At 43.0% G+C, this 16,013-nt stretch overlaps 1 non-coding gene across 1 annotated transcript; it reads left to right on the top strand.

Annotated features, from left to right (window-relative positions):
• Window positions 1–12,809: 12,809 nt before the first annotated feature.
• TRNAE-CUC lies at window positions 12,810–12,881 on the top strand. Its single transcript has one exon. It is a non-coding gene; the product is annotated as a tRNA-Glu (tRNA).
• Window positions 12,882–16,013: the final 3,132 nt, after the last annotated feature.

The raw sequence follows: 16,013 nt of genomic DNA, 5'->3' as shown, positions 1-16,013 counted from the left end.
GTTAATACATATACCCACACTTGTGTTGAATAATAGGTAACTGCCTAATATTTTGCCTCCAGGACCCTTGTTTGCCTGTCGGATCTGATATGAGCTATAATGTAGAGCTTGTCACTATACTCCACCAATAGTTAGCTACATATATCATTGTACAATAGTTTTGAGAATCCTTTTTTTTATTTTATTTTTTGTAGATTTGAGACACTATAGGAGAGGGTACAGATACAAAGTTGCCGTACGCGCCTTCAGTGTATCGCGGGGCTTTGCTGTAAGAATGCCGCAGTTATCCTGCAGACTGGGGTAGCCGCTTACTATTCCTTTTTCTTTTTGTTTGTTGTGCCGTGTTTAATTGTCTGCCGCGTTTCTGGGGTTCAAGTTTACACTGCTTTCTGCACTTAACTCCTGGACACTCCGAGAATGTCTTGTGTCCTTGCAGGGGAAAAAAACAAAAAAAAGTGAATGCAGAATACCTGCAACTGCTTTCAAAGCCGTCTGTCACCTCTCTGATACTTGAACTGCTGTGCTGCAAATGCCCTCGACAGCCCGAGTGGAGAAATGCAAAGAAATGTACAAAAAATATATAAAAATTAAAGTGCATATATAGAATTCTATACCATGCTAGCATTGTCTTTGGGTCATATTAACTATTGCTTGTGCTCGTGAGACGTATGTGCTGGACATATCACTTCATTGCCATTTTTGCTAATGAGAAATAAAGGGCATTTTTACATGTATGGACTGTAAATGAAGGAGTTAGGATCTATTCACACAGCATTTGCAGTAAATGTTGGGAGGCCTATGTGGCGCATAGGCTCCCAGGTTAAGGGGGAAAAAAGCAATCGACGTAGATTATTTTTGTATACCGCTATATGTAATAGCATAGCGGATTACCCTATTCCATACAGTTGAAAAGAAGTTGCTGTGACATATACCAGCCCCATAGAGGGACGCTTTTGGCTTCTTTCATATGAAAGGTGGTTTGACGTGGACGCCGGGAGCTTTCCTGGTGCATACGTCATACAGACACTGCAGTGTGAAGTCAATTGTAGTGGTCATTTCACTAGGAACCAGGAGGAGTGCTGAGATACTAGGTGTTTTTTGTACCCAATGCCTAAATGCTGCGACTTACTGCTAAAGAATAAATTGCGTAATGACTGCATTGGCTAGATCGTTGGAAAGTAGTCAGAACTCGGTATTGGCAATTAAATCAGAGGCTGTGGCATTTTAGTAAGATATGTCATTATAGTAAGGCCTCATGCACACAACCGTTCCGTTTTTAGCGGTCGGCAAACCGCGGATCCGCAAAAAACGGAAGCCGCCCGTGTGCCTTGCGCAATTTGGCCCTTTGCAGAAATGCCTATTCTTGTCCGCAAAACGGACAAGAATAGGACATGTTTTATTTTTGTTTTTTGCGGGGCCACGGAACGGAGCAACGGATGCGGACAGCACACGGAGTGCTGTCCGCATCTTTCGTGGCCCCATTGAAGTAAATGGGTCCGCATCCGAGCCGCAAAAACTGCAGCTGGGATGCGGACCAAAGCAACGGTCGTGTGCATGAGGCCTAAGTAGTGCTGTATGTAGCCTGTAGTAAAGTATATCTAACGCCAAGAAAAGTGGAGTCGTCATTTTATAAGAATGTGGCTCAACCAAAATGTATATTTTTTAATGTACATACTAAATACGTGCACACCCTATAGAAAGCGAGCACTACTTATAGCTTCAAAAAACTTTTTTAGAGAAAGGTAGGACCGCAGCTTTGGCATGATAAGGTATAGCTTCACCGACCTGAAAAATCAAATGGTTTCCAGCAAGTGTTCACTAAATGCCACCGGTCTTGTGCCTCGCCTCATATTCTGTTTGTTTGTTGTCTGCATTAGATGTGATCATGTCGTGTTTCCAATTTATCACTGTGATACATAAAACCAAAGCATTCAAAATGGTGATGTCTCCCGATTTCTCCTCCTGTCCCACCGCAGCACTGATGGGAAATGGTTGGGGTTGATGAGGAGCTACATGTAGGACTGACTGCTGCAGGCTTTATGTTCTTCATACTCATCAAACTGCAAAAGGGGAGGACCCAGGGCTTTTTCCGCTGTTCTTGCCCTATGTTAACAGTGGATGCAGAGCAATGTCAATAAAATATTTCCTACTAGAATCGGCGTACGTGTCTTGTTTTATTGCACTCGTTTGGTTTTGATGATTATACAGAAATAACACATGTGAAAGACGCCTACGACGGAACCATCAGTAAGGCCGCGCTAGCATTAGGTTCTGAGTCCCGTCATTGAGAAGTCTATGGCTACCTTTTAGGGTTCATTCAGATGGCCCGTATGCTGTCCGCAAAAATGCGGATCCGTTTTTTCTTGCAAATTAGATGCTGACCCATTTACTTCTATGGGGCCCTTTTCTTCCATGGCTCCGCAAAACAAATGAAACACGTCCTATACTTGTCAATGAAAATTAGGACATTTCCCCATTGAAGTCTATGGGTCCGCAAAAATATGGAATGCAATCCGTTTTTTTTGCGGACATGCTGAACTGTCCGCAAAAAAAGGATCCGCATTTTTTATGCTTGTTGTGGCAGAGCTCACTAAAGCTAATGAAAACCGGTTTCTCCCTTTGCTATAGGAATATTAGGACTAAATAAAAATGCAATGCCCTGATTGAGGTCCTATTATGTCTTTTGGAAGATGGCGTACAGTGCTTGATATGAATTACTGATCTACTTGCAAATCCCTTTTCCACACATCCAAGGTATAGAAGTTTGGAGGCCTTGGATGAAGTATCATTTGTACCTTGGCTATCTCGGCTCCGTGCAAATTCCATTGCCAACTACTTGTTCCTTGCATAATCACACAAAATTATACATAAATTACAGTGAAATTGATAAATAGCGTAATCTAAGTGTTTAGCCGTTACCGAAGGGACAGCTAATTCCTATAGAGCCTCTTCACGCATGAATCTGCCGATTTTCTGTTCTGGTGTTTTTGCTCTTATGAAGGGAACGAACAAATTACTGGGAAAAAAAAATACCAAGGGCCAAGTGGCAACAATTAGAAAAAAAATGTCACTGGGCAAAAAATGGGCATTTCTTTCTATTCATTTCATATCTACCATAGACTTTCCGCTAACATCTGGAGGTGACTCTTTTAATGCAAAAAAACAAAACTAAAACGCAGGTATAGAAAAACACCTACATGTGTTTTCAACCATAGAGATGAGTTGTAAAAGTGGGGAGAATTCACTAGCTGTGAACAGGAACATAAGCTCCATAGTGGGAATACCAGAGGTTGGGCCACTAGCTTTTATACTTTGATGACCGGTGACTCTGCATTTCTTTTATTTAAGTATGCCCCCGTTTTAGTGTAATTTTTACTTTTATTATATGCTAATTAGCCTCCTAGAGGCTCCGTTCGCCCACCTCATTTCCACGCCCTTCTGTCTTGATTGATAGGGCCAGGCCAGCGTTGGTTCTCCTGCTGTCCCTGTCTGCCATGTAAATCTCACGCCTGTTCCGTTCAGTATTCGGCGCAGTGAGGAAGCCGGCAAGCTCACTGCGCCATATACTGAACGGGACAGCGCAGGCGTGAGATTTACAGGGCAAGCAGGACACTAACAAATGCCCCCCACCACTACCACCATATGCCTAGAGCCCTAACACTGATTCTACTTACCTGGCTCCCCGCGCACTCCTGGTTCCCGCGCCGCCGCTGCTTCTCTCTGTTTTCATCCGTGCGCGGGGAGAAGCAGCAGCGGTGGTGCAGGGACCAGGAGCGGCGCGGGGAGCCAGGTAAGTAGAATCAGTGTGAGGAGCCCCGCATAAGGGGGAAGCATTTGTTAGAGTCGGATAACCCCTTTAAACAGTTGTATCAGACAAAAAGTAAGTTAAAGGGGTTGTCTTGCTTCAATAAATAGCATTTATGTAGAGAAAGTTAATACAAGCCACTTACTAATGTATTGTGATTGTCAATATTGCTTCCTTTGCTGGCTGGATACATTTTTCCATCACATTATACATGGTTCATTCCCATGGTTACGGCCACCCTGCAATGCAGCGGCGGTGGCGTGCTTCCACACAGGAAAACTCCACCTTTTTCTATAGTGTGCAAGCGTGGCCACTGCTGATGGATTGCATGGTGGCCGTAACCATGTAAACGAGCAGTGTATAATGTGATGGAAAAATGAATCCAGCCAGCGAAGGAGGCAATATGGCCAATCACAATACATTAGTAAGTGGCTTGTATTAACTTTCTCTACATGATAAATGCCACTTGCTGAAGTGTAATAAGCTTGGGCACACATCTGTATTATGGAGCTGTCATAGTGATAGCTATTACTACCTACCTAGAGGTGTGTGAGCCCTTCCATTGTGTGTATCTATATAACGATAATTTTATACACATTTTTTCAGAAACGCAGAACGGGTGGAAATCAAATCATTACACCTAATCTCTGAGTAGGCTTCACCACTGGTTTTGGCTTGCAATAACTGATGGAAATAACAGAGGTGTGAATTCAGCCTTACTGTCCAAACATCCATTCAGAGGTATTAGAGGACCTAGGGCAGCGATGGCGAACCTTTCAGAGACCGAATACCTAAACTGTAACCCAAAAACCCACTTATTTATCGCAAAGTGCCAACACGGCAGTGTAACCTGAATACTACAGTCCAATATAGTATATCTTCCATGTACTTTATTATTTAGCTATAATAGCCTGCCTACATTCAATGCGCTGCCTGTGCTGTTCATAGTGCGCCCTGCGCTGATGAATGGCAGGAAAAGTCTAAGGCATATATGTACACCATAGACTTTTTCCAAGGTGTGAGTGCCCACCACCATCCTGAGATGTTGATACCTAAAAGGAAGAGTTCAGGAAGATTCTGACCGTCCCATCAGCACAGTGCAACAGAAATCTAAAATACTGTAATCTGACCAGGCAATGTTTTTCCACTGCTCAATGACATTTTTACACTCTTGCCCACGGGACTCTTGTATTTTTCTTCCACTTAGGGCTCATGCACACAAACGTATTTTCTTTCTGCTTCCGTTCCGGGGTTTTTGCGGACCGTATGCGAAACCATTCACTTCAATGGGTCCGCAGAAACAATGGAAGGTCCTCCGTGTGCATTCAGTTTCCGTATTTCCATTCCGCAAAAAAGTAGTGCATGTCCTATTATTGTCCGCAAATGACGGTCCGAGGCCCCATTCAAGTCAATGGGTCCGCAAAAAATACAGAACGCACACATAACACATCCTTATGTCATCCGTATTGTGCGGATCCATACTGTAGAAATGCTATCCTCAGCCCATATTGCTCATGTGTTTGGTGATTAATAAGTTACTTTTTCCGTTTCCGATCCACAAAAAAACTGATCGCATACAGAAACCATACAGATATGTTTTGTGGAATAACTGAACGGAAGAGGACTTAAATCAGAGGGGAAAAAAAACTCTGATACGGAACAACGGATCCGTGAAAAACGGACCGCAAAACAACGGTCGTGTGCTTGAGCCCTTAGACAGGAATGGCCCTCAAACTGGTTGTCTGCTATTATAGCCCATCCATTCCAGGGAATGGTGAGTTGGGGTTTTGCACATGTTGAAGCTCCCACATTGCATATAGACCCTTGAGGAAGCCGGACTGCGCCGGCGATACGCGTTGGGCATTTATCCAGATCCACTGCACCAGCTGCTCATACAGGGTTTGGCTTTCATCATTTCACCCCATTGTGGTCTGTTTTCATTTAGTTGTGGCCTTATCCTACTTTACATTTTCTGTATGTTATTTATATGTTTATATAGCTGGTATTGATTGTATGTCCTTATCTGCATGTGTCGGTCCCATTTCATTACCGACATGTTGTTTATATTGTATAAATTTTTTTATGTGTTTGTCTTTTGGTGCGATTTAATAAATCTAATATTTTTATCCATGATTACTTTTGGATGTGCATTCATAGGGTGGTTCTTTTGACTCGTTCTTGGGTCTGTTTCTCATTGCATATAGCTGCTATTTTCTTGACTGTGCCCCTCCTGTTTGTCTGAATTATTCTTGACTTGTGTTGAGCACGAATATTCGAATAGCGAATTTGCGAATATTTAGAATATAGTGCTATATATTCGCTGTATCAAATATTCTGAATTTTTTTTTCCATCTGAACACATGATTCCTCTCTGCTTCTTGCTTGTGGGCCAATGAGAAGGAAGCAATGTCAAGTTCACAACAATACTTAGTGCAGCAAAATGTGAAGTTGCACGTAGCGCGAAAAAGTATTCTAATCCCTGTCGATTAGCGCAATCGCGACCATATTGGAGCACTTGACTCTATATGCATATAAAGCTATTCTAATGTTCTGCCATGCCAACCATTTTCTCCAGTCTCAGAAAACTTATACCAGCTTGAAAAATGTAGCCAAAGTGACCCAAGCCTGTATTTCGCGTTACGCGATTTTTACATTGCCGATTTTTCACATTCAATAAAATAATCTCGAATTCGCGAATATATGATGAATATTCTACAAAATATTAGTGAAATATTGTGAATTCGAATATAGCCCCTGCCGCTCATCACTATTCTTGACATCCTCCCCCAACCCTTTCATCAACAAGTTCTTTATATCCACACTGAAGTTCGGGTTTGGGTTCGGTGTTCTGTTGATTTTATTATTTTCTCTTCTAACATGGTTATAAGGGAAAATAATAGCATTACAGAATGCTTACTAAAATGTCCATTGAGGGGTTAAAAAAGAAAAAGTATCGTCTTCTTTCTTCTTCCTGCAGGACCTGCAAAAGGACCTTCAATGACGTGATCGCGCTCACCTTCTATCTTGGTGGTGAGAGCGATGACGTCAGCGCAGGTCCTGCAGGAAGAAGAAAGAAGACGATACCAGCTGCGCGATCAAGTGGATGAGGTGAGTTTATTTTAATTATTTTTTAACCCCTCAATGGACATTTTAGTTAGCATTCTGTGTTAAATTTTCCCTTATAACCATGTTGGAAGGGAAAATAATACAGTGAAATTACTTTAATGGGGTCCGGGGTTGCTCATTCCTATTTACTGACATCATCTTCTAGCAACTATGCGTGAAAATCGCACCGCATCCGCACTTGCTTGTGGATGCGATGCGATTTTTCACGCAGCCCCATTGATTTCTACGGGGCCTACGTTGCGTGAAAAACGCAGAATATAGAACCTGCTGCGATTTTCACGCAACGCACAAGTGATGCGTGAAAAACAACGCTCCTGTACACAGCATCATTGAAATGAATGGGTCAGGAATCAGTGCGGGTGCAATGCGTTCACCTCACGCATTGCACCCGCGCAGAAAACTCGCTCGTGTGAAAGGGGCCTAACGGATGTGTTGACTGGGCCTTATCTGGAAAACTCTCTGATAAAAGGCAATAAACATGTCCAATCTATTGTGCCTATGCTGAAGGTGGCTGCTATAAGACAAATCTCTAAAGACCCCTATACACATTAGACTACTGCCGTTTTGACCAGCCAACAATCTGATGTGTATGGGGATCTCTCAAAAGGTTATGTTGGGTGCATAAAGGATTGGTGCTTTGTATTTGGTTTTCCAACCTCGGCTATACATTTGCGTCTTCTTCCATCCCTAGGTTGAATATGATGGACATATGTCTTTTCTAAGGCTACTTTCACACTAGCGTTTTTTGCGGATTCGTCATGGATCTGCAAAAACGCTTCCGTTACCATAATACAACCGCATGAACCCGTCATGAACGGATCCGGTTGTATTATGTCTTCTATAGCCATGACTGATCCGTCATGAACACAATTGAAAGTCAATGGGGGACGGATCCGTTTTCTATTGTGTCAGTGAAAATGGATCCGTCCCCATTGACTTACATTGTGTGCCATCTTGCTCCGCACCACATCGCGGACAGAAAAACGCTGTAGGCAGCGTTATTCTGTCCGCAATGGGGACGCAACCAAACGGAACGGAATGCATTTTTGGAGCATTCCGTTTCGTTCAGTTCAGTTTTGTCCCCGTTGGCAATGAATGGGGACAAAACTGAAGCGTTTTCTTCCGTTATTAAGATCCTATGATGGATCTCAATAGCGGAATTGAAAACACTAGTGTGAAAGTAGCCTTAACCGTACTATGTAATTTTAATATTCAATCCTTGTGTTTTGCTGGGAGATACTCCGCTGCCAGAGGTACTTGCCAGTGAGTTTTTCCTCTCTCCCCATTGAAAACACAAACATATTCTGCCAAATGGTGGGAGAGGAAACTGATGGTCAAACGAGCATAAAAAAATTAAATAAAAAAAATATATATATATATATAGTTGATACTAGGGCTGCGCGATTAATAAAATTAATTTCCTGTCTCTGCAGTCTGACAATGTTTATTTTTTCCACCTTTAATGCGACCTATAAACTGTGCAACTCAATTGGAAAAACAAACTGAAATCTTTTAGGTGGAGGGAAGAAAAAATATAAAACTAAAATAATATGGTTGCATAAGTGTGCACACCCTTAAACTAATACTTTGTTGAAGCACCTTTTGATTTTATTACAGCACTCAGTTTTTTTTGGGTATGAGTCTATCAGCATGGCACATTTTGACTTGGCAAGATTTGCCCACTCTTCTTTGCAAAAAGACTCCAAATCTGTCAGATTGCGAGGGCATCTCCTGTGCACAGCCCTCTTCAGATCACCCCACAGATTTTCAATCGGATTCAGGTCTGGGCTCGGGATGGGCCATTCCAAAACTTTAATCTTCTTCTGGTGAAGCCATTCCTTTGTTGATTTGGATGTATGCTTTGGGTCGTTGTCATGCTGAAAGATGAAGTTCCTCTTCATGTTCAGCTTTCTAGCAGAAGCCTGAAGGTTTTGTGCCAATATTGACTGGTATTTGGAACTGTTTATAATTCCCTCTAGCTTAAAGGGTTTCTGCAGTTTGTTTAAACTGATGATCTATCCTCTGTATAGATCATCAGCATCTGACCGGCGGGGGATCCCCGACCCCCGCCGATCAACTGTTTGAGAAGGCGGCGGCACTCCAGCAGCACCGCAGCCTTCTCACTGTTTACCGCTGGCCCAGTGACGTCACGACTAGTATCAACTGGCCTGGGCGGGGCTAAGCTTCATTCAAGTGAACGGAGCTTAGCCGCGCCCACTGGGCCAGCGGTAAACAGTGAGAAGGCCGCGGCGCTGCTGGAGAGCCGCTGCCTTCTCAAACAGCTGACCGACGGGGGTCCCGGGTGTCGGACCCCGCTGGTCAGATGCTGATGATCTATCCAGAGGATAGATCATCAGTTTAAACAAACTGCAGAACCCCTTTAACTAAGGCCCCAGTTCCAGCTGAAGAAAAACAGCCCCAAAGGATGATGCTGCCACCACCATGCTTCACTGTGGGTACGGTGTTGTTTTTGCGCCAAACATATCTTTTGGAATTATGGCCCAAAAGTTCAACCTTGGTTTCATCAGACCATAACACCTTTTCCCACATGCTTTTGGGAGACTTCAGATGTGTTTTTGCAAAATGTAGCCTGGCTTGGATGTTTTTCTTTGTAAGGAAAGGCTTTCGTCTTGCCACTCTACCCCATAGCCCAGACATATGAAGAATACGGGAGATTGTTGTCACATGTACCACACAGCCAGTACTTGCCAGATATTCCTGCAGCTCCTTTAATGTTGCTGTAGGCCTCTTGGTAGCCTCCCAGACCAGTTTTCTTCTCGTTTTTTCATCAATTTTGGAGGGACGTCCAGTTCTTGGTAATGTCACTGTTGTGCCATATTTTCTCCACTTGATGATGACGGTCTTCACTGTGTTCCATGGTATATCTAATGCCTTGGAAATTCTTTTTTTACCCTTCTCCTGACTGATACCTTTTAACAATGAGATCCCTCTGATGCTTTGGAAGCTCTCTGTGGACCATGGCTTTTGCTGTGGGATGCGACTAAGAAAATTTCAGGAAAGACCAACTAGAGCAGCTGAATTTTATTTGGGGTTAATCAGAGGCACTTTAAAGGTAACCTGTCACCGGGATTTAAAGGGAACCTGTCACCTGGATTTTGTGCACAGAGCTGAGGACATGGGTTGCTAAATGGCCGCTAGCACATCCGCAATACCCACTCCCTATAGCTCTCTGTGCTTTTTTTGTGTAAAAAAACCCCGATCCATATGCAAATTAACCTGAGATCGGGAAAGTAGCTCAGAGATGTAGGGGGGGACAGGTTATGGACGGCCTTGTATGTATTTGTTAGTTCTTTGAAGTGAATTCGCTGGGCAATGGGGAGCCAGTGAAGGGATTGGCAGAGGAGTAATAGGGTGAAAGGTGGATTAGTCGGGCAGCAGAGTTCAGGATAGATTGGAGGGGTGCGAGACAGGGGTGTATCTATCACAAGGCAAACAAGGCATTTGCCTAGGGCGGCGGCAAAATGCCTTGTTTGCTTAGTGATAGTTACACAATATGCTATATATTTTTTTTGCCCCTTGTCCGATCCGATCCTTCACTATGCGAGCGGCATCGCCGGCGCCGCATAGTGAAGGAGTTAAATGACTTACTTCCTCCTCCTCCTGACTTCCTCCCGACCTCCCCTGCCTTTTGCGTCCGCGCGTTGCCGTCGTGACGTCACACGGAGGTGGAGTCACGGGCCGGCAACGCTAGGGTGAGCCTTATCTCCTCCAAGTGCAGAACGGATCCTGCACCTTGAACACTGAGGCCAGGCCCCCGCCACCAATGCACTGATCGTTATTCACTTTTAAATACAGAAAGGAAGATGTGAAGCTCTAACAGGAAAGGGTGGAGCCTAAAGAGGAAGGGGTGGGGTATACAGAGAAAGGGGTTTGGATTGACAGGAAGGGGTGGGTCAAATTTATATTAGTGGGGTGCCCAAGTTTAGTCTCGCCTAGGGCAGCACAAAACCAAGATACACCACTGGTGCGAGAGTGCTAGATGGAAGGCCACAGAGGAGAATGTTGCAGTAGTCTAGGCGGGAGATGATGAGGGCATGTACAAGCATTTTCGCAGATTCAAAGTTGAGGAAAGCGCAGATGTGGGAGATGATTTTGAGTTAAAGGTCGGCAGGTGGTGGAAAGGGCTTGGATGAACGGTCGGAAGGAGATGGCAGAATCCAAGGTCACTCCAAGGCAGCATATTTGGTTGACCGGGGAGAGTGTGCAGCCATTGATCGTGATAGATAGGTCTGTTGGGGGGAGTGAGCAAGATGGGGGAAAGATTATGAATTCTGTTTTATTCATGTTAAGTTTTAGAAAGTAAGAGGAGAAGAAGGAGGAAATGGAAGATGGGCATTGTGGGATTCTGGATAACATGGTGATGTCTGGACCAGAGAGGTAGATTTGTGTGTCGTCAGCATAAGAGTGATACTGAAAGCCACTATATACCCTCCTCCGGTCCACCATCTATATACACTATATACCCTCCTCCAGTCCTCCCTCTATATACACTATATACCCTCCTCCAGTCCTCCCTCTATATACACCTTCCTCCAGTCCTCCATCTATACACATTGTATACCCTCCTCCAGTCCTCCCTCTATATACACTATATACCCTCTTCCAGTCCTCCCTCTATATACATTATATACCCTCCTCCAGTCCTCCATCTATATACACTATATACCCTCCTACAGTCCCCCATCTATACACATTGTATACCCTCCTCCAGTCCTCTCTCTCTATACATTATATACCCTCCTCTAGTCCTCCCTCTATACACTCCTCCAGTCCTCCATCTATATACATTGTATATCCTCCTCCAGTCCTCCCTCTATATACACTATATACCCTCCTCCAGTCCTCCCTCTATATACATTATATACCCTCCTCCAGTCCTCCCTCTATATACATTATATACCCTCCTCCAGTCCTCTCTCTATATACATTATATACCCTCCTCCAGTCCTCCCTCTATATACATTTTATACTCTCCTCCAGTCTTCCCTCTACATACATTGTATACCACCCCCTCCAGTCCTCTTTATTAGGCCGCATGCACACGACCGTGGTGTGTTTTGCGGACAGCCTTCAAATTAACTGCCTATTCTTGTCCTCAAAGCGCGGGCAAGAATAGGACATGTTATATTTTTTTAGCGGGGCCACGGAACGGAGCAACGGATGCGGACAGCACACGGAGTACTGTCCGCATCTTTTGCCGCCCCTTTGAAGTGAATGGGTCCGCATGCAAGCCGCAAAAACTGCAGCTCGGATGCAGACCCGAAAAACGGTCATGTGCATGAGGCCTAATGAATATGTGCACCCTTTTATATACAGTGCAACCCCTACAGAAAAATATTAAAGTTATTTCCGGAAACATAATAATAATAAAGATTATAAATAATCAATATATGTCCATAAAGTTGAAATAATTGAGTTGTTTTTTTTGCCATAATCTTCCGGGACTATTTAGATTCAGTTTTGTGCCAAAATATTATTTCTGGATTATTGGCTGTAAAGTTAAAACAATGTTTCCTATAAACATATCTGCTTTACATATAAAATAGTTCCAAACTATATAAAATAAGGATAAAGTAGAAATGTTGACACTGACTGGCTTTCTAGTTACAGCTGCTCAGGATCTCAATGGGTTAATTTTACGTCTCTTTAGGGCTAGCTAGTGGGTGTGGATGAGCTACTGAGTAGGCTGCTCTACTGCAGAAGAGGACAGGTTACTCTCCTTAGCAGAGTCTACATATTGCCGGTGTGACGTTACATTACCTGCTGCATGTGTTTATCAGACTGTAGATGACTTCCAGCGCCAGTAGAGGGCAGGGATGAGACACTCAATCTTGTAAGTGAAAACTTTACAGCAACTTCCCTGGTGGTCTAGTGGTTAGGATTCGGCGCTCTCACCGCCGCGGCCCGGGTTCGATTCCCGGTCAGGGAACATGCGTTTTTATTCCTTCACATATAAACTTTGCCTAATTCTAGTTTTTATTGTTCACCTTGTAACAGAATCGAAGTTACAAAAGTACAGTGTGCTCCCTGAAAATGAAAAAACGGAAATGAATATCTGTCAGTAAACTTGATATACACAATGCTGATAAGCAAATTTCACTTTATTTGCTGTCTTGGGTTTTCAGAAAATGGTTTATTTTTCACACGATAATACTTTTTTTTTTTTTAGCAAGCCAATTTTTTTTATTACCATATAGCTACTTATTTTAACCACTTCCAGACGATGCCTTTCATCCCCTTCCCCAGTCCAGGCGCATTTTCTGTTGTTGTTGTTTTGTTTTTTTTCTTCAGAAAAAGCTCTAACTTTTTTCTGTTTGGTTATGCATATGACCTTTGCATATTTTTTCACTCATACATGGCCCTTTATTTATGTCATTTCTATTTTAGTAATTTTTTTGGGGAAAAAGGGGGAAGTATGGTTTCACTTTTTTTTAATTTTTAGTTCTTAATAACACAAAATGGAACAAATATATATATTTTTTTTATCACATCCTCTTTCCTCAGTTGTTTTGATATAAGGGTTATGGTTCCGGGAGGTACCGCTACAAGCTGTGGTTCAGCAAGAGTTTACGCTAACTTTTTTTATTATCTTTTTATTTATTTTATGTTTATTTTTTTAACTTTTTTGCCCCATACAGTCATATAAGACATTTGGAGGACATTTAGCAGGTTTTCAAAGATTTTCAAGTGAATGGGTCCACATCCGTGATGCGGGGTGCACACGGCCGGTGCCCGTGTATTGCAGACCTGTTGTATGCGGGCCGCAATACGGCCATGGCCGGGCAACGGCTGTTTGCATGAGCCCTTAGGCCCCTTTCACACGGCCGAGAATTCCGTGCGGGTGCAATGCGGGAGGTGAACGCATTGCACCCGCACTGAATCCGGACTCATTCACTTCAATAGGGCTGTTCACATGAGCGCTGATTTTCACGCATCACTTGTGCGTTGCGTGAAAATCGCAGCAAGCTCTATATTTTGCGTTTTTCACGCAACGCGGGCCCCATATAAGTAAATGGGGCTGCGTGGAAATGGCAAGCCCCTGCAAGCAAGTACGGATGCGGTGCGATTTTCACGCATGGTTGCTAGGAGACGATCTGGATAGGGACCCGATCTTTATTATTTTCCCTTATAACATGGTTATAAGGGAAAATAGTAGCATTCTTAATACAGAATGCTTAGTAAAATAGTGATGGAGGGGTTAAAATTAAAAAACAATTAATAAACTCACCTTAACCCCTTCAACCCCGGGCCTGTTTTCACCTTCCTGCCCAGGCCATTTTTTGCAAATCTGACGTGTCACTTTTTTTTTTTTGGAAGGTAAATCCTTATTTTACAAACTTGTATTCTGTTAATTCCATAAAAAATATGTTTTCTTCATTTTTTTGCAGATGAAGAACAAAATGTAAAAGATGAAAACAAAGCAGCGAATTATCATAATAGAGGAAGTCAGTAAGGCTCCACCCTGTAAACGGCTCCGCAGGGGCGGGGCTGCCCAAATCTGACGTGTCACTTTTTGTGGTAATAACTTTAAAACGTTTTTACTTATCCAGGCCATTCTGAGACTGTTTTCTCGTCACATATCGTACTTCATGACAGTGGTAAAAATGAGTTTAAAAAAAACATTTTTATTCATAAAAAAATATCAAATTTACCAAAAATTTGGAAAAATTTGCAAATTTGCATTTTTCTACTTTTATAATAGATAGTAATAGCTCCAAAAATAGTAATTACTTTACATTCCCCATATGTCTGCTTCATGTTTGGATCATTTTGAAAATTACATTTTATTTTTTGGGGACGTTAGAAGGCTTAGAAGTTTGGAAGCAAATCTTGAAATTTTTCGGAAAATTTTCAAAACCCACTTTTTAAGGACCAGTTCAGGTGTGAAGTCACTTTGTGAGGCTTACATAATAGAAACCACCCAAAAATGACCCCATTTTAAAAACTACACCCCTCAAGGTATTCAAAACTGATTTTACAAACTTTGTTAACTCTTTAGGTGTTCCACAAGAATTAATGGAAAATGGAGATGAAATTTCAGAATTTCACTTTTTTGGCAGATTTTACATTTTAATCAATTTTTTCCAGTAGCAAAGCAAGGGTTAACAGCCAAATAAAACTCAATATTTATTACCCTGATTCTGCGGTTTACAGAAACACCCCACATGTGATCGTAAACTGCTGTACGGGCACACGGCAGGGCGCAGAAGGAAAGGAACGCCATATGGTTTTTGGAAGGCAGATTTAGCTGAACTGGTTTTTAGATGCCATGTCTCATTTGAAGCCCCCCTGATGCACCCTACAGTAGAAACTCAAAAAAGTTACCACATTTTGGAAACTACAGGATAAGGTGCCAGTTTTATTGGTACTATTTTGGGGTACATATGATTTTTAATTGCTCTATATTAGTTTTTTTATGAGGCAAGGTAACCAAAAAATGGATGTTTTGACACCGTTTTTATTTTTAACAATATTCATCTGACAGGTTAGACCAGTGGTGGGCAACCTTTTTTGTCAACTGAGCCAAATATCGCCAAAACCACGATTGGAATTTTTTTCGAGAGCCACATTTTTAAAACCTAAAATATTGCATCAACAGTACCAGTGAGGACTATTAGGCTCATGCACACGACCGTGTGCCCGCAAAAAAGTAGCGCATGCTGAAGTGAATGGGTCCATGATGCGTGCTGCACACGGCCGTGTGCAGCCCGCATCAAGGACCCATTCACCTCAATGGGTCCAGGATCCGGGCGCATGCACTACTTTTTTGCGGTGCGGAGGCACAGCCAGAAGCACCACGGAAGCACACTGTAGCACTCATATCCCGGATACTGGACCCATTGAAGTGAATGGGTCCATGATGCGGGCTGCACACGGCCGTGTGCAGCCCGCATCATGGACCCATTCACTTCAGCATGCGCTACTTTTTTGCGGTGCGGGCAGTCGGATGCGGATCGCGAACCCCATTCAAGTGAATGGGTCCACAGCACAGGCACGGCGCCCTTACATCCGTGGGCATGAGCCCAGAGTGTGTTTTTGAATACTTTTATATGTACTTTCT

The sequence above is a fragment of the Bufo bufo genome, chromosome 6 (assembly GCF_905171765.1).
Source record: "Bufo bufo chromosome 6, aBufBuf1.1, whole genome shotgun sequence".
Classification (NCBI taxonomy): domain Eukaryota; kingdom Metazoa; phylum Chordata; class Amphibia; order Anura; family Bufonidae; genus Bufo; species Bufo bufo.
The sequence above is the reverse complement of the archived record's forward strand: the minus strand, read 5'-3'. Positions and strand labels throughout refer to the sequence as shown.